The sequence below is a fragment of the Lissotriton helveticus genome, chromosome 3_1 (genome assembly GCF_964261635.1).
Source record: "Lissotriton helveticus chromosome 3_1, aLisHel1.1, whole genome shotgun sequence".
In the NCBI taxonomy this organism is placed as follows: Eukaryota; Metazoa; Chordata; class Amphibia; order Caudata; family Salamandridae; genus Lissotriton; species Lissotriton helveticus.
Window position 1 is genome coordinate 1,262,694,190 of NC_136061.1, and position 18,781 is coordinate 1,262,712,970.

General features: G+C 45.9%; 1 long non-coding RNA gene across 2 annotated transcripts in view; it reads left to right on the plus strand.

Moving 5' to 3' along the window:
- LOC144823416 (uncharacterized) overlaps positions 1-18,781 on the plus strand; it is a 386,557-nt gene that overhangs the window by 363,022 nt on the left and 4,754 nt on the right. Inside the window, exons 5-6 of one of the 2 annotated variants that reach the window (XR_013608785.1) lie at positions 865-943; positions 1,159-1,279. This is a non-coding gene — a long non-coding RNA (uncharacterized LOC144823416). Of the gene's footprint in view, positions 1-864; positions 944-1,158; positions 1,280-18,781 lie in introns of those variants that run through there. The other variant, XR_013608784.1, reaches the window with a different exon arrangement.

The following is an 18,781-nucleotide window of genomic DNA, read 5'->3' on the forward strand; positions in this document are numbered from 1 at the left end:
GATGCTGGATTAAACCCAGATCATCATCCCCTTTGGTTTTGCTTGATATTTTATTGGCAAAAGAGGGTGGAGTCTGTGGCATGTTGAAAATTCAACACTGCTGTATTTATATCCCTGACAAAAGTGTAAAAGTGTTGAGGTATACCACTAGGCACCACACTCTATTTCAATTTGGTCTCTAGCTGGGAGCGGTCTCTATTGTGTTTACTATAGTTGATTGGAGGCTGACCGTCTACCAGTACCCTACTGCCTCTTGTTCCCTCCTCGGGCTACTGCCTGGGAAATTTTGTGTTCTCGAACATTGCAAGCACTCACCCCCAGTCAACTGATCTGGGTTTAATCCATAGCTCACTCCGCCACCGCAGTGTCAAGTACCTGGTTTTACAGAATCTTCAGCTTCCACAGGAGCAGATGCTTATTCCTCTATCTCCACGCTACAATATCAAGGTCATATAGATCCGGGCATCAAAGCGGGGGAAAGGTGATTGGGAGTAAAGAGAAACACACCACGTCTTCCTTCTGCTGAACTTGACAGCCTTTTTCTAGTTTTCTGCTTTTCTGTTTCTTTATCCTGTAAAAGAGCAATTCTAGCAGTTTCTTCCAAAACAACAATACTCAACTCTAATTTCTTCTTTCTACTACACCATTACCTGTCCTAGCTGCATGGCTAACTGTTCTCTTGTAGTCTTTCTTTCTTACAAGGGACTGCTGCCTAATTCTTCTTAGAAGAGCAGTTCTATTGAGATACAGATACAGTTATTCCTTATGCTTTTGCCTCAAAACTCTCTCTCTATCACTAGGAAATTTATATTACCTTATAAGTTAACACCATGTAATAGTTTATATGTCTATTATTCCTTGCAGATGTTGAGGTATGAAGAATTCTAACGAAGGATTCCATGAAGGTCACCCAAGGAACGAGGATTACTCTTCATTATAGGTGGTAAGTATCTTATATATATATATATATAATAACACATACTAGACGAGCTTCTGATAACCTCTAATTCTCTTGAGTCTCTTCACTTGGAATATTAACCCAAATTTGCAGGAAACGATATTTCACTCATATCAAGATTTCCAAACTGTATTATCACTAAACAAGTCTCTGTGAAGAAATGCTGTCCTTAGCTACTCTCTTTCGCTATCTTCTCCTAGGTTATAGGGTCGGACTAACCCTTGTGATGTAGCGAATTCAGAATGACTAGCTGATAGTCTATTACCCAAGAATTCATAATATCGAAGAAATATCAGAAAATTCAAACTCACCACAGCCGCGGTAAGCCACTGTTTTCAATGGGTTCCTAGAATATACTCATGGACCCCCATATCGTTGTATTGTCGTCTCCGAAATCAGAAAATGAAACGTCGACAAAGATCCGACCGTTTCATGCCAGGAATTCAGTTGAAGTGCGCCGTTACCCAATCATTGAACCGCAAACACAGCCGCGGTTGCCGGACCAGCAATCTTTTAAATAGCAGGGAAGACCCTTGTTTAGATAAGACTCAATTTGACCTGAAATGACGACCCTGATGAATCTTTTTAACTACAGAGAGTGGCCGATGATTAACTGGGGAATTTGTCTGCCCAATCCTGACACACAGTTCAGACATGGCCATAGGCAAATCAGTCTGACCCTGTGCCTCATGGGAACAGTCCAGCCCGAACTGCCAAGCCATATTTTCCCTGGACCAGAAACAAGCATCCTAGGACCGGTTTCTGGCTAATCAGCCCTCATCAGCCAGGCTAGCTTGAATCCAGTGGCAAAGTGAGCAAGGGACCCACGTCTGGGTAAACCCTGCCAACATAGGGCGAACAAAGAAAAACCAAAGGGGATAATGGACGGAGTGTTGAACATTGCAAACACTCACCCTCAGTCAACTATCCGGGTTTAATCCATCATCATTCTTTAGCTCACTCCGCCACCCCAGTTCAGACATGGGCATATGCAAATCAGTCTGACCCTGTGCCTTATGGGAACAGTCCAGCCGGAACTGCCAAGCCATGTCTTCCCTGGACCGGAAACAAGCATCCTGGGACCGGTTTCTGGCTAATCAGCCTTCATCGGCCAGGTTAGCTTGAATCCAGTGGCAAAGTGAGCAAGGGACCCACGTCTGGGTAAACCCTGCCAACTCAGAGCGAACAAAGCAAAACCAAAGGGGATAATTGACGGAGTGTTGAACATTGCAAGCACTCACCCCCAGTCAACTGATCTGGGTTTAATCCATCATCATTCTTTAGCTCACTCCGCCACCCTAGTTCAGACATGGCCATATGCAAATCAGTCTGACCCTGTGCCTCATGGGAACAATCCAGCCTGAACTGCCAAGCCATGTCTTCCCTGGACCGGAAACTCAACTCAAACGCTCCGTCCATCATCCCATTTGGTATCGCTTTATTTGTCCTAAGTTGGCAGGGTATGCCCAGACGTGGGTCCCTTGTTCACTTTGCCACTGGATTCAAGATAGCCTGGCTGATGAGGGTTATGAACCCGAAACCAGTCCCAGGATGCTTGTTTCCGGTCCAGGGAAGACATGGCTTGGCAGTTCGGGCTGGACTGTTCCCATGAGGCACAGGGTCAAACTGATTTGCATATGGCCATGTCTGAACTGGGGTGGTGGAGTGAGCTAAAGAATGGTGATGGATTAAACCCAGATCAGTTGACTGGGGGGTGAGTGTTTGATTTGCTGAAATGCTCCGTCCATCATCCTCTTTGGTATCGCTTAATAAAATATCAAGAGCAAGTCGATTTTGCAAAACCATTGATCTAATTGCAACCATTTTAGTATCAATCATTAAGAACCCACCAGTGGTATCTGTTGATAAACAATCAACCACTGTAGACAATTTTCGAATTTTATGCGAATTCAGAACGACTCCAACTGGAGGTATCAGTGCACCAAAAATATCACCTATTATTTCTGAAAAACTTGCTCTCTTTTTGAGTATTAGTCCATGCTTTATTTCATTCATTTTATTATTTCTATCAATGTGGTATACCTTGGGGAATACGATTCCAAAATAACAACAACCATACCAATGTGCAGGCAACCTATAATAAGCACTTTTACCATGTACATAATAAACTTTTGGAAAAACAGGATCAGTTCCTCCTTTCAATCCCCATCCACCAGTTATTAAAAAGGTATGTTCACATACGCTAGTACTAATGAAATAATTATTATATTCAGTTTTTAGACTAAGCAAGCAAAGTTTCCCTTAATGATACCAATCCAGAGACATTGCAGCGTAAGTCTCACCCTTTTAACAATTTCCCTCTCTGAAATCCCATGATGGTACATGTGACTTCTGTTCAGCAGCTTTTCTTTGAAAATCCTGTCTTCTATCTTCTACCATGTTAATGAAATCTTTTCCTTCAGTCTGCAAACTACAGGTAATATTACGTCTATGACCATATACTATATCTAGTGTCTGAGTAATATGGAAAATTCTCCCATGTATTCTGCTTTTCTGTTACTATACACCTTATTCATGTCTTTTCAAATAGGAATTACTGAAAATACTAAATCCATGTTTGAGTAGTAATACGCTAACTTCCCTGTCTCGTAAAACTATACGTTAAAGGTAAATGATGGTAAGTTACTCCTCCTGAGACAGACGAAGGTAATTGCATGCACACATAACAATCTCTCACATCCATTGGATCAACATACACATACAGTAATTTAGTAAAAACATTTAACGAGAAATCATTAATCGACTTATCGTGATGATAGATACTTTCATCTATCTGTTCTATATTAGTATTAGGTGTTTCTTTAGTAACAGAATTCAATCTTTCACTTATTACATTATTAGTATTATTTTTGTTATTAGTTAATGTTAGAACAGGCACAATGACAGTTAATATTAACCACATCAACATTAGTCATAGGACACTACATTAACAAGCGTTAATACATCTACGTTTTAGACTAGGTTTTGAATGTCCAGTCACTGTAGCTTCTGCCATTTTATATACTACAAAAAATTTAAAACTAAAAAATCTAAGAAAAATTCTAACTCTCTAAGAAATCAAAAACCACTGAATTTATTGTATCCTACACTTCAAGGCTTTCTTCTTTACCCCCTCGTTTTCTTTCTTTTTGTTTTTTGAAAGTCTTCTCAAAGTCTTCTTCAAATCTTCTTTGACCTTTCTATTTATTTTGACTGGAGTTGTTGCACCTTAACTTTTAACAGTTCTTTTTTTTAGGTGGTTTCAATTTGCTTTCATCAACTTGCTCAGTACCATTACCAGCTTCTCTCTTTATTTGATCTGTGCTTTCAATTTCTTCCAGAATTACATATGTCCAATCTGAAGCAGTATATCTCTTGCTCTGAATTCTTATTCTCTTTGTTCTTCGCACCAATTCTTTCTCTGATTCTTCTTGTTCAGTTTGACTTAAAACTTCATTTATTTGTTCTGGTTTTCTCTTTTCAAGAGTGTATTTCAGTCTTTTCACTCCACTTGGCCATTATCTCCCTTTTTCACTCGCTTAGCTTGAACCTCTTCTTCACCTTCTTTTTCTGGTTCACTAGTTCTTTTATTCAGCCCTTCTCTATGTTGTGCTTGCTCTTTATTTTCAGAAACCTTCTCTTTTTCTTGCTCAACAGCAGTCTTACGAGACCCAGTAGGTGGTGCCCACTCTACTTAGCTTGTGCTTAATTGTTCATCATTCACAGACTCATCAGAATCTGTCACTCTAGATTCTTTAGCTTCACAAGCTCTAGCTTCTGGTTTCTCTTTTCGTTGACCAGTTGCTGCTCACCTTCTTCAAGTGGACTTAGGACTCTTCTTGTATGACTTGCGTGAATCCAATTTGGCAAGCCACCACACTTCACTGCTGTCATTGTCACCAGTATGATCTGATAGGTCCATGCCATCTGGGTTGTAAACACGACTTCCTCAAATGTTACTTGATAATAACCCACTCTCCTGGACTCAAATCTGTGTTGTGATTGCAATTTCTCCAACCTGATGAGACACAGAACGCACCAGTTCAGTCAATCCTTTGCAATAATCAAGCACTAGATCATCAGAAATTTTGATCAGTTTGTTTGCTGGTACAATCGCAAGCATCACTGCTCAACCCATCAGACCGCCTCGAGGACTCAATCCAGTCTTTTTATCAGGTATGCTTCTAAGACTCATCAATATGAGGGTGTGATGTTTCCCCGCTGGTCGCGAGCCCCCTACTCACCCCACCACGAACATCACCCCTCCTCTGCTCTCCCTTCCAGGACACAGTGAGGAAGTGCCGCCCTCCACCTGACCGGCAAACCGAAACAACCACAACAGCGTCCGTGACAACGGAACACCCGCCTCTCTCTCTGGTTCGGGACCCAATCAGAGAAGAACACGGACCAGAAGGACCTCCCCCTGACCCCGGAAGTCCCGCCTCCTTGCCGACGGCCAGACACAGAAAAGACGGAAGACGAGAAGCAGCCGGGGTCGGAGTATCGTGGCAGGAGATTTCGACTGGCGTTGAGACGGAAGGAGAAGACGGGAGTGGAGAAGCCTAGGAGTGGTCGGAAGACTGGTGGAGTCCCACGGAGGTGGCTGAAGAGCGGCCGTAACTCGGAGGAGAGTTACGGCGGAGCGCGTGAGTACCAGCTTCCTTCCTTTAGCACGCTAGGTGCATTGTGAACATAGCAAGACCCCCTCCCGTGTAAATACCCCCTCTTCCATAGACACGTCCACTGTATTGGTAAAGCCCACATTGTAAATAGAACACAGCACTGTGCACTGTACAGAGAGCGCCCCCTCACCGAACCCTCTCGAGCACCCTTTCTATTTTCCTCTGTCTTCGTCGTCCCTCCCTCCCCCTTCCTCACAGTCATTTCTGCCTCTTCACACCGGGTTACGGTGAACGGTATCTGGCCTCTAGCCCCAGTAGACTAACAGCTCCTTTCTTGTCTCTTACTGCCCTCCGAGGTGCCTGCCCGGTTAACGACGGACGTCTACACCCAAGACCCGGAACACCGCTGGAACCCCTTACTATCTGGAGGCGACTGGAGAAGACGTCACAGCCCTCAAAGAACCTATAACTGCGTTCCCACTCTTGTGTTAAGAACTTTTTCGGTGTGCAATAAAAGAACAATATTGCCCACTATATCCGGCCTCCTCGCCTGATTTTCCAGACCGCCGACAGCCCACGATCACATCTGGTGTCAGAAGTGGGATCACCTGGAGGCATGGAGGCCGTGATGAAGAGGATGGCCGAAACCCAGGAACAAATGGGTAAACTCATGGAGCAGTTCCTGAAGACCGCTGAGGACGACCGGGGCCAACTCCACGATGTGCTGAAGGGGCAGGGGGACACGCACGAGCAAGCCATGGGCAAATTGACAGACGTACTGGGTCATCAGAGGCCCCTGACATCCCTGCCGTCCGTGGTCCTCCAGAAGTACGTGCCAGGGGAGGACCCGGACTTCTTCTTTACGAACTTCGAACGGCTAGCACAGGCAGCCTCATGGCCCGTCGACCGGTGGGGCCACTATCTAGGTCCCTTGTTGACCGGCGACCTACAAGCAGCGTATCAACAAGCGAACATACAGGGCAACAATCGATACGCTGAGATCAAGAAGAGTATCCTTGAACGGCTGGGCATAGACGACGAAACTTATCGAGTAAAACTCCGCCAGGCCAAAGAAGGACCCCAAGAGACTCCCAAAGCCCTTTCGTTTCGGATTAAAGATTTAACCAATCGCTGGCTGAGACCCGATGCGTCCACCAAGGAGGAGATCCTCGAGAAGATATACCTCGAACAGTTCTTAACGTCTTTGTATCCCGCCGCTCAAAGATGGGTACGACAACATGCCCGTCTTACCCTCGATGCCGCTGTGGAAATCGCAAGTGCCTATAGTCGCGCCCAGGAGGTACAGCGAGGAAGAGAGGAACACCCACATAAAGCACATCCTTCCGCGGCCCTCCGGACGCAACGTCCACCTCTACCGCGAAGACCGGAGCCGACCCCCATGTTTCCCGCCCCTCTGGTGCCGCGACCTCCCAACCCAGGTCCCCAATGCTACAGCTGTGGGGGTTTCGGTCACATCGCTCGAGTGTGCCCCCATAAAGAAGAGCCGATGGAGGTTGGCCTCGCCCGCAACTATGTATGCTCGATTCCGGGTGCTGCACCACCCCCATTTCATTGTCCGGTGAACATTGATGGACAAACACTCATGGCTCTGACGGACACAGGATGTCGACAGAGCGTACTCAGACCTCAAGACCTGAACCACCCTGTTAGTCCTCCGTCTGGTATGGTCGCCATTCAGTGTGTCCATGGCGATACGAAACGATACCCCACCACCCATGTACGTGTCCGACACCCTAAGGATCCCGGAACCACCCTCACCGTAGGCCTCGTACCAGCCCTGCCAGAACAGGCCATACTTGGAAGCGACTATTCCGGACTCCCTGGTCTTCTGCAGGACACAACCGATTCCCTGACCCGATGGTGGGAAGAAGCGCCTTTTCCTCAGGGCATTTCCGCCTCTACGAAGGAACCCAGACCCCCGAAAACCAAAGCACAGAAGAAGAAGGAAAAGAGAGAGCACACCGGTGTCTTCCCTGTGGTCCCGGACGACCATCCCTGGCAGACCGACAGAGACTTCAGGGCAGCACAGAGAGAAGACCCTGTCCTACAGGAAGCATGGGAAAGAGCATTAGACAACGAGGATCCCCTTACCGTAGGTCCCCACTTCTTCAAGAAACATGGGTTGTTATACCGCAAGGGAGGGCCCCAGCAAAAACCCCAACTCCTGATCCCTGGTCCCTTTCGAGAAAAAGTCCTGTACCTTGCCCATAGCCACTTCCTGGGGGGTCACTTCGGCGATGAAAAAAACAGTCAGATGATCCTAGACAAGTTTTATTGGCCCGGGGTGTATATACACGTCAAGACGTATTGTAGGGAGTGCCCAGTAGGCCAAAAAAACAGCAGGTATCGACCCCCTAGGGTACCCCTAAGGCCCCTTCCGGTAATTGATGTCCCGTTCAGTAGAGTGGGGATGGACATTATAGGGCCCCTGTTGCCTTCCCGAAGCGGCTGTCGTTATGCCCTAGTCATCGTGGACTATGCCACACGCTTCCCTGAAGCCCGGCCCCTACGCCAACCCACAACACAGAACATCGCCAAGGCCCTCATTTCAGTGTTTTCTATGGTGGGGTTTCCCCGGGAGATCCTGACCGATCAGGGTACACCCTTTGTCTCGGCTGTGATGAGGCAAGTCTGCTCCCAACTAGGGATTAAACAGATCAGGACCTCGGCATACCATCCGCAAACCGATGGGTTAGTAGAGAGATACAACGCCACGCTGAAACAGACATTAAAGAAATTGCTGGGGTTGGAAGCAAAAAGGTGGGAGGGTATGCTGCCCCTGGCGTTGTTCGCTATACGTTGTGCTACACAGAGCAGCACCGGTTATTCCCCCTATGAATTGCTGTATGGCCGACCCCCTCGTACCTTCTTGGACATGGCTCAAGAAGCATGGGAGGTTGAACCCGACCGTACCCGTCCTCTTCCAGAATATATGGACAACCTCAAAACCCACCTGTCCGTGATAAGGGACATTGTCCGCCAAAACCTAGAGAACGCACAAGACAAACAGAAGGGACAGTATGACAAGGGCACAAAACCGCGGGTCTTTTCCGTAGGGGATTGGGTTCTTCTGATGATGCCTTCCTCGGACCAAAAGCTCCTCGGACAGTGGCAGGGCCCATATGCCATCCTTCGCCAGGTGACCCCTGTCACCTACGAGATTGATCTGGACCCCACACGTGGTACCACACAAATATACCACGTGAACCTTCTAAAGAAATGGGAAGGCCCTCGTCCCGTCCTGTCTACCTCTCTTCCTGGTGCTCCCCTCTCCTTTACTTCCTGCATTGACCCTGACTTACCCACGTCACAGAGTCTTGACCTTCAGAAAGTCCTGTATCCGTTACGCCAGGTGTTTTCCTCCGCCCCCGGCCATACCACCATCACAGAACACGCCATACAAACGGTGCCTGGGAAGGTGGTCCGGCAACGACCCTATAGGGTCCCCGAAGCCCGCCGAGCAGTCATAAAAAGGGAAACAGAAAAAATGCTGGAGATGGGCATCATAGAACCCTCGGTGAGCGATTGGAACTCCCCGATTGTCCTTGTACCCAAACCTGACGGGTCAGTTAGGTTTTGTATCGACTTCCGTGAAGTCAACAAGATATCCTCCTTCGATACATATCCATTGCCTCGCGTCGACGAGATGGTCGAACGCATAGGGAAGGCCAGGTATATCTCCACGCTAGACCTCTGCAAGGGGTACTGGCAAATCCCCCTCAGGGAGGAGGACAGGAAAAAGACGGCGTTTTCTACCCCCGAAGGACTATACCAGTTCTTAGTACTCCCTTTCGGCCTCAATGGCGCACCCGCTACTTTCCAACGTGCAATGAACCACATATTGCGACCCCACACCTTGTATGCGGGCGCTTATCTGGACGATATCGTCATTTATAGTGATGACTGGACACAACACCTGGGTCACCTTTCCAAGGTCATCGCTTCGCTAGGGTCTTATGGTTTCACAATAAACCCAGCCAAAACCACCCTAGCAGCCCAGACAGTTAAGTATCTTGGATATCTCCTGGGGGAGGGCTTGATCCGACCCCAGAAAAACAAGACCGAAGCTATCCAATCCCTCCCTTTTCCTCAGACCAGGAGAGACCTTCGGGCATTTCTGGGCCTCTTGGACTATTATCGAAGATTCGTACCGAATTCTCACAAAGAGCAGCGCCACTCACCGACCTGTTGAAAAAACCCACTAAAACTGAGTCAGTCCTTCGGAATCCAACGCCTTTGTTGTGGCATGCCTTTAACGACTTGAAAAACGCCCTGACATCAAGTACGGTGTTGGTGAGTCCTGATTACTCCCAACGCTTCCTGCTACAGACAGATGCCTCGGAACAAGGACTAGGGGCGGTGCTATCCCAAAAAGACCCATTAGGGAACGAGAAACCCATCCTCTACCTCAGTAGGAAGCTCTTCCCACGAGAAAAGAACTATGCCGTGGTGGAGAAAGAAGCCCTGGCTATCAAGTGGGCGGTAGAGAGTCTCCGTTAATATTTGGAGGGTCGGAACTTTACCATTTACACAGATCATGCTCCCCTGGAGTGGATGGGCCGGAATGAAGAACACAATGACCGGGTCCTCCGTTGGTTTCTGTCACTCCAACTCTACCACTTCACTACAGTACATCGGAAGGGCGTGGACCAGGGCAATGCAGACTACCTCTCACGCTACCCTATGTCCCCCCCGTACAAGAAGGACAGCTAGGGGAAGGGAATGTGATGTTTCCCCGCTGGTCGCGAGCCCCCTACTCACCCCACCACGAACATCACCCCTCCTCTGCTCTCCCTTCCAGGACACAGTGAGGAAGTGCCGCCCTCCACCTGACCGGCAAACCGAAACAACCACAACAGCGTCCGTGACAACGGAACACCCGCCTCTCTCTCTGGTTCGGGACCCAATCAGAGAAGAACACGGACCGGAAGGACCTCCCCCTGACCCCGGAAGTCCCGCCTCCTTGCCGACGGCCGGACACAGAAAAGACGGAAGACGAGAAGCAGCCGGGGTCGGAGTATCGTGGCAGGAGATTTCGACTGGCGTTGAGACGGAAGGAGAAGACGGGAGTGGAGAAGCTGAGGAGTGGTCGGAAGACTGGTGGAGTCCCACGGAGGTGGCTGAAGAGCGGCCGTAACTCGGAGGAGATTTACGGCGGAGCGTGTGAGTACCAGCTTCCTTCCTTTAGCACGCTAGGTGCATTGTGTATATAGCAAGACCCCCTCCCGTGTAAATACCCCCTCTTCCATAGACACGTCCACTGTATTGGTAAAGCCCACATTGTAAATAGAACACAGCACTGTGCACTGTACAGAGAGCGCCCCCTCACCGAACCCTCTCGAGCACCCTTTCTATTTTCCTCTGTCTTCGTCGTCCCTCCCTCCCCCTTCCTCACAGTCATTTCTGCCTCTTCACACCGGGTTACGGTGAACGGTATCTGGCCTCTAGCCCCAGTAGACTAACAGCTCCTTTCTTGTCTCTTACTGCCCTCCGAGGTGCCTGCCCGGTTAACGACGGACGTCTACACCCAAGACCCGGAACACCGCTGGAACCCCTTACTATCTGGAGGCGACTGGAGAAGACGTCACAGCCCTCAAAGAACCTATAACTGCGTTCCCACTCTTGTGTTAAGACCTTTTTCGGTGTGCAATAAAAGAACAATATTGCCCACTATATCCGGCCTCCTCGCCTGATTTTCCAGACCGCCGACAGCCCACGATCACAGAGGGGTAAAGCGTCAGGCCATTTCAGTGTTGTGGATGCACACACTTTTCCCAATCTAGACTTTATAGGGCCATTGATTTGCCCGACCACTCCAGAAGCTTCTGGTCGATAGGCACAATGCAGCTTTTGCTCAATTTGTAATGCTGCACAAGTCTTCCAAATTATTTCATTGTTGAAATGGGATCCCCTATAGGTTTCTAAAGTGACTGGAAAACCTGTACCTTGGTATTAATTCTCTCAGAAGCAATTTCGCAACAGTGAGACTGTCATTCCTTCTTGTTGGATAAGCCTCTACCCAACGAGAAAACAAACAAACAACAACCAACACATATTTTAGTCTGTTACATGGGGAAGCTCAATAAAATCTAGTTGGAGCCTCGTAAATGGTCCTGCTGCTTTTCCAATTCAATCCCAACTAAGAACTGTCTTTCTGCCAGGATTTTGCTGCTGACAAATAACACACCTTTGTCATAGACTCTCTGATGACCCTGAATTTAGGGTTATACCATGACTGTTTGAAAAGCCTGATCATTGAGTCTCTTCCAACATGTGCAATTCCATGGTATACCCGTGCCATTTGAGAAAGTAAACTATCTGGCATGACTGGTCTTTCATCTATGTACACCCATACGTCATCCTCTGCTCTTCTCTTACAACTTGATTTTTTCCAAAGTTCTTTTTCCTTGTTACCTGCCTCCTCTTGCAACTGCCTAATTTCATCCCAAAATTCCAAAGAGGAAAACATCAAGTGGCAATTGGTATTTTTCTTCTCTACCCCTCTGTTGATGGCAATTGAATTTTGTGCACAGAAATGCGCTACTTGATCAACGTATCAGTTACCATTCGTCACATAATCATTTCCTGACTTATGTGCAGAACATTTGACCACTGCAATCTTTTTGGGCAATTGCAAAGCGTCCAATAAATCTTTCACATCTTTACTATTCCTAATCGGAGAACCTGAAGAAGTCAGAAATCCCCTTTGCATCCATAACTGTCCAATATCGTGAACCACCCCAAAACCATATTGACTATTAGTAAATATGGTTACTCTTAGATTTTTGCCAACTTTACATGCTCTAATCGGAGTGATTAATTCAGCAATTTGTGCAGAGTTTACCCCATTTAGACAGGATGCTTCTAGAACTGCAGCCACTGTGCATGCAGCATAGGTAGAATTCAATACACCTCTTTCATTTCTCAGACATGATCCATCAACAAGCATCACACTATCTGATTCTTCTAGCCGTTATCCTTGATATCCGGCCTTGGTTTCGCGCACAACTCTGTCACATCAAAACAATCATGACCTGCTTCATCTTTCACTTCCTCACAAAACGGACTAGGCAACAGGGTCGCCAGATTTATTGCCGGGCATCTCACCACAGTCACATTCTCTGCACCCAATATTACTCTCTCATACCTAGTCAGCCGACTATAGGTCATGTGCTGAGTCCGAGTTCTGGTTAATAGGATCTCAACAGATAGTGGCACATATACTTTGACTGGATGTCCCATCACAATCACTTCACTCTGTTCCAGACTCACACAAGTTGCAGCCTCTGCTTTCAAACAACCTGTTAAGGCTGCAGCCACTTCATCCAAAGTAGCAGAAAAATATGCGTGTGAAAGGTCAGAGCACGCACCCTTCCTCCCCCCTCAGGCACCGTCATTGAGATGAGTCTGAATCACTTACATTGCACTGCAGCAAGTATTGCGAAACCATTTTCATAACTTGTTCACCTGCGTGAAATCCAGTGTTCGCACTGTACCTCTGCACTTGAGCATTCACATTATTAGGCATAGGAGCTTGTGGCACCTGTAACTGTGTAGTAACTACCTGCTGCTGCTGTTGCTGTTGTTGATTCACCACCACCTCATTCTGCATTTGTGGATTTAAATTTTGATTCACCCCATTATTCTTCAGAACAGATCTACACTCGTTCTTCCAATGTCCCAACTTTCCGCACGCATGACAAGGATATTTCGTCTTCATCTCATCTTTATTAATTTTACCTCTGCCTCTACCACCACTAAATACTTGACCATTGTGATTCTGACCTTTCATCTGATAATCTGTTTTAGACCACTGTTTCCTTCTTGCTGTCGTACTGCCTTCAATTGTGCACACATCATTTTCTCTTTTAACTTTTTGTGTCTCGCTCAATATCATCACTACAATATTTTGCATACTTCAGAATCTCGTCGATCGGTTTGCTCTGCCAGCAAATCAAATGTTGTTGAATCATGTTACTAATTTCTGGTTTCAATCCAAACACAAAACGATATACAAAATGTCTCATATCTTTATCCCCAATATTCTCAAACCCACTGTACTGTTTGAACACCTGTAACAACCTTTCATAGTATGCATGTACTGACTCTTTTGGTTCTTCTGTTGTCCTGTCTATGTTAACCTAATCCGTTTCCTTTGGGGAACCTTTTACCCTTCAGGTAAGTTACTACCTGATTGTATTTTTTCATCACCTCATCTGAAGGTGCACCTATCTTCGCATTTCTACGGTATTCCTTTTTTGGCCAATCAACAGTAATCTTATACTCCACAAATCAGCTGGAGCAACAATCTCAAACAAACCATCTAGATCCTTCAACAAAACCTTTGAAACTTTCACAAACCTTTCTACCTGTTTGTATCACTCAACCAGTTTTTCCCTCAGTCTAGGAAAGTCATTAGTAAACGACAATATATCCTGTCTCGTCCAAGGAACATGAACATATCCACCACCTGGAACTTCTCTCATTGGACATACCCTTTCAGCTTGTCCTGTCTCCCTCAATGGAAACAAAGACGCATTTTTTTCAGTAATCATTTCTTCTTTCTTTTTCGCCCATCTACCTTTCCAACGTTCTACATATCCTCATTTCTTCAGGAGGTTCACTAACTCTTTTATTTGCAATCTTTTCCCAGATGCATTCAAACTCTCCAAGTCCTTATCAGTAAAATTCAGTCTATATGTTTTCTGTATCACCTTTGATTTCTCTATGTCTAGTCCATATTCACAAGCAGCTTTTGCCAATTTCTCATGAAGATTTCTTGCTCTCAAAGTAATATTTTTACACAAGAATAACAACTCTTCATCGCGATATGTACTCAATCTGTCTGGACTTATTGTACCAATAATCATTTCTTCCAAATCCACTCTCAGTTTACTTACATCTATACTTTGTGGTTGAGGTTTTCGCTTTTCCATTCCCCTTATCTAGACCTCTAATTCATCTGGCGAAGGACCCATTGAACTCCCTGACACTGGAGTGACATTCTGCACTATTCTCCTTGGATCTATTCACGCACCTCTCTTTGGGGTTTCAGTTATCAACTCACAAACTGGAAGATCAATCAATGAAGTATTGGTTTCAGCTTGTTCAGCCTGATCCGCTACTGTTACCTCCTCATTCCTAACACTATTCATTGGGACAGCCAATGCATGTACTATCGATATATTCTGTTTTTCTCCATATAATGGGACGATAGGACCAATTTTTAACCGGCACAGTCAATGCTTCCGCATTCAAACTCAATTGATTAATTTTCTGATTCAACTTCTCTCTTGCCTTATTCAACATGTCCATTTCACTCTATTGTACTACTCTAGTAACTACTGGAACTTGTGGAACCTGCAGAATTAGCGGGGTTCCCATTAATGGTGCATTTTGAACTGTCTCACTCAAGTTTTCCTGATATGGTGGAGGTCTTTTAGTCAAAATGTCATCTAACAATTCATCATCTGATTCACTCAGGTCAAAATGTAATCCTGATGTCTTTACATTTTACTTTTTCTCCAGTCGATTCCTCAGAAACTAAAACGGGTATAAACCATCCACTTTTACAGCTCTCCTCCATCTTTTCATTTGATCATCCCATCTTGCCTCAGCATTCCTAGATATCATATTCATGTATCTATTTCCATTCCTATATTTCTCTCATTTGTATGCCTCATGTTCCCATTCCTCTAAAGCTTCATACTGGGTAGGTCTATAATTTGGTTCTAGGGAATTCATTTGACCTCTCAAATTCTCCAAAATCCTTACCGGGAAAGCCAAAACACCACCATCTTTTGTGTATCCCATCCAATTCTCCAACCATGTACACGTATGGTAACCATGTTCCAATATCATAAAAGAAGCAGGCTTTCTTGGAGGTGGAATAGGAATTCCCTCTCTAGTTATTATTGGTTTATCTTTTCTGAAGAAACTCTTTATTCTATTAATCATCTTCATTTTTTTCTGATTCTTCACGCTAATTCTATTTCAGTAAACAACAAGCTCTTCGTACTTCTTCTTATTCTATTTGCTAACGGCTATCCAATATCCCCCTGTCTTTTAGATACTCGGCTCGCCGTAAGCCCACTGCCCCGTGGTACACGGATTCACTTAGACTCCTTCGTCAAGGCTGCAGAAGACAGGAAAGAAAATGGAGGAAAGCATGGGATCCCATTGAAAGGGAAGTACATAAGGGTCTGCTTGCCGATTACAAAACTAATGTTATCAGGGAAAAGCAGCAGTACTTCTCGAATCTTACCACCTCCCTTACTTCCTCCAGGGAGCTCTTTAAGATTGTAGACTCCCTCTGTTCCCTTCAGGTCCCGGATCCAGTTTTGGGTTCGCAGGAGCTCTGCAACAATATATCAGAGTTTTTCCATAAAAAAATTGAGGACATCTATCTTGCGCTGGAAACTCAGAGAAAGTCCTTAGCTGACTCCTCACTCCAAACCCTGAACAAATTACAAGCCTGGACTAGAGACCATCCGGTTAGTCTAACGGCCTTTCCACTACTGACCCGAGAAGAACTTGAGCTTTTACTCGATAGGATTAAATCCTCATCACCTTTAGATCCTTGTCCTCTGAGGATATTGAAGGAATGCAGAGCGATACTGCTCCCGCCACTCCTGGAAGTTATGAATGGTGCTATAACCCAAGGTACCTTCCCCCTAATATGGAAGAAAGCGATAGTGAAGCCTCTACTCAAGAAGCCCACGCTGGACCCGGAACAGTTGAAAAATTTTAGACCTATCTCACTGTTACCCGCTCCCGCTAAGATTCTTGAGACACACCTCAATGGCCATCTTACCGCCTTCCTGGACTCATCTGGGTATCTTGACATCTCCCAGCATGGGTTCCGAAAGGCGCATAGTACGGAGACAGCTCTGACTATGGTGGCAAATAACATCCGTAGGAAGGTGGACGCTGGCCAAACTACTGTGTTGGTTCTACTAGACCTCACAGCGGCATTTGACACCCTGTCTCCCTCAACGCTTACATCTCGGTTGAGGGAGGCAGGGATCTCCGGCATGGCTCTGAACCTCCTGCATTCCTTTTTACAGCATAGGGAGCAAAGAGTCAAGCTTGGTGAGTTCCTTTCCCCTGCTATGTCCTTGCAGTGTGGGGTGCCACAAGGGTCGGCTCTCAGTCCGACCCTATTTAACATTTATGTCGCCCCCCTTGCAAGGCTAGTAAAATCTCAGGGGATGGAACTGGTGTCATACGCCGATGACACCCAGATTATGGTGTCACTGGCCCACTCAATATCATCATCCGCCATCAACTTCAGGATCTGTATGCAGACAGTCTCTGATTGGATGCTTCAGAACTCCCTGAAGTTGAATGGTGACAAAACTGAGATCCTGGTCTTTGGCAAGGACCAGGATATCTGGTCGGATGAGTGGTGGCCGGCCTCACTGGGAACCTGTCCATCCCCTTCCCAGTCAGCAAGAAACCTTGGGGTAATCTTTGACACCTCCCTATCCATGACTCTGCAGGTCAACCGTACGGTGGCCACCTGCTGGGGAGTGCTAAAGATTCTCAGGAGGATCCTTCACTATCTCTCTCCCTCAGCACGCAAACAGGTGGCAGTGGCATTGATAGGTTCAAGGTTGGACTACTGTAATGCGCTCTATGTAGACTCCAACAAGGGGCTCATTCAGCGATTACAGGTAGTTCAAAATGCGGCTGCTCGCTTTGTCTTAGCACTTCCTAAAGCTTCATCTGCTACGATGGCCAGAAGGAGCCTTCATTGGTTGCCCATTCATCTCAGGATTTCGTTTAAGATCCTCTGTCTTGTCTATCGAGCTTTGGCAGAGGGCTCTTTTGACCCCCTTGGTGCCCTGCTGACCCGGTATCAGCCTGGCAGATCTTTAAGATCTTCTGAGATGAATCTGTTGGTTGTCCCACGTACCAAAAGCGTTCGTTGGGGAAACAGAGCTTTTTCTGTTGCTGCTCCCAAACTATGGAACTTGTTACCTCTTGAGATTAAGATGCAACCTTCTCTGTCTTCCTTTAAAAAGGCGCTCAAGACCTGGTGTTTTGTCAGGGCTTATCCGTAATTAGGATCAGTCTCTGTTATCTGGTATTATTTGGTTAGGCGCCTTGACGCCCATCTGGGCTTAGTTGCGCGTTAAAAATTGTTTTTCATTTCATTTCATTTCATTTCAATACCAGCGCAACTCACACCAACCAACCAATCGGAGCACTACTACATAATCAGTACCTTGACAAATACCTACACAGCTCACAACTTTCAACCAATCACAGCTCTCAAAGCGCCTGCTATCTGACCATCACCAGCAAGACCTATATGACGTCAGTATTACTCCTTCTACTATTTTCTCTGTTTTTCTTAACCAATTTTTGTTAATAACAATACAAAACAATGATACCTTGTCTGTTCCTCTAATTAAAGAGGTAGTCTTCACTTCAAAAAGAAATTCTTTCACTTCAAGTAAAACAACGACCAGCGTTATTCTACACCCAAATAAGCTACAGGAGGACTTGGTATTCCTCTAGGGATACCAGCCAAAGTTTCAGAAGAGGACTTTCACGAGGAAAGAGGTCTTAGTACTCCTTTGTGGATGTAAGGCCAGAGTTCCGGAAGGGGACTCTTCACTATTACACACAAAAATCCACTCTCAAACGAATAGTCTCTAATATAACACCTACAGCCTTTCGCCGTTCAGTATTATGACAACAGACAAAGTACTTCTCCAGTGTGATACCTTACAAACATTCTTCATCTGCCTACTTCAGGCTAATAACATTATCCCGGGATCTCAGGTAACTCTGTACCCACATTTCTAGACAACATAGAATGAAACACTAACTTTTCATGTTAGGAAACAAATAACCAATAATTATTACCTAACAAATCAATAATTTCCTGTCCTCTACTTCCAAAAACTGATCCAACGCCAATCAGAGATCAATAATCAATAATAACACAATAACACAGTCCCGTACACATTTACCCAAACAACATGCACAGATCCTCTGAAGGCGCTGTGAGTTTCAAAACTATGAACACTTGAAATCAGTTGTTCATTACAGAGGCTCGTATCCAACACTCTAAATACCTAACTGAGCCTGCATATCAACTCCTTTCCTCTGGACGATGGACCTAAAGTTGAGAAGTTGATGTTAATAATAAGTACAATCTATCTATCTA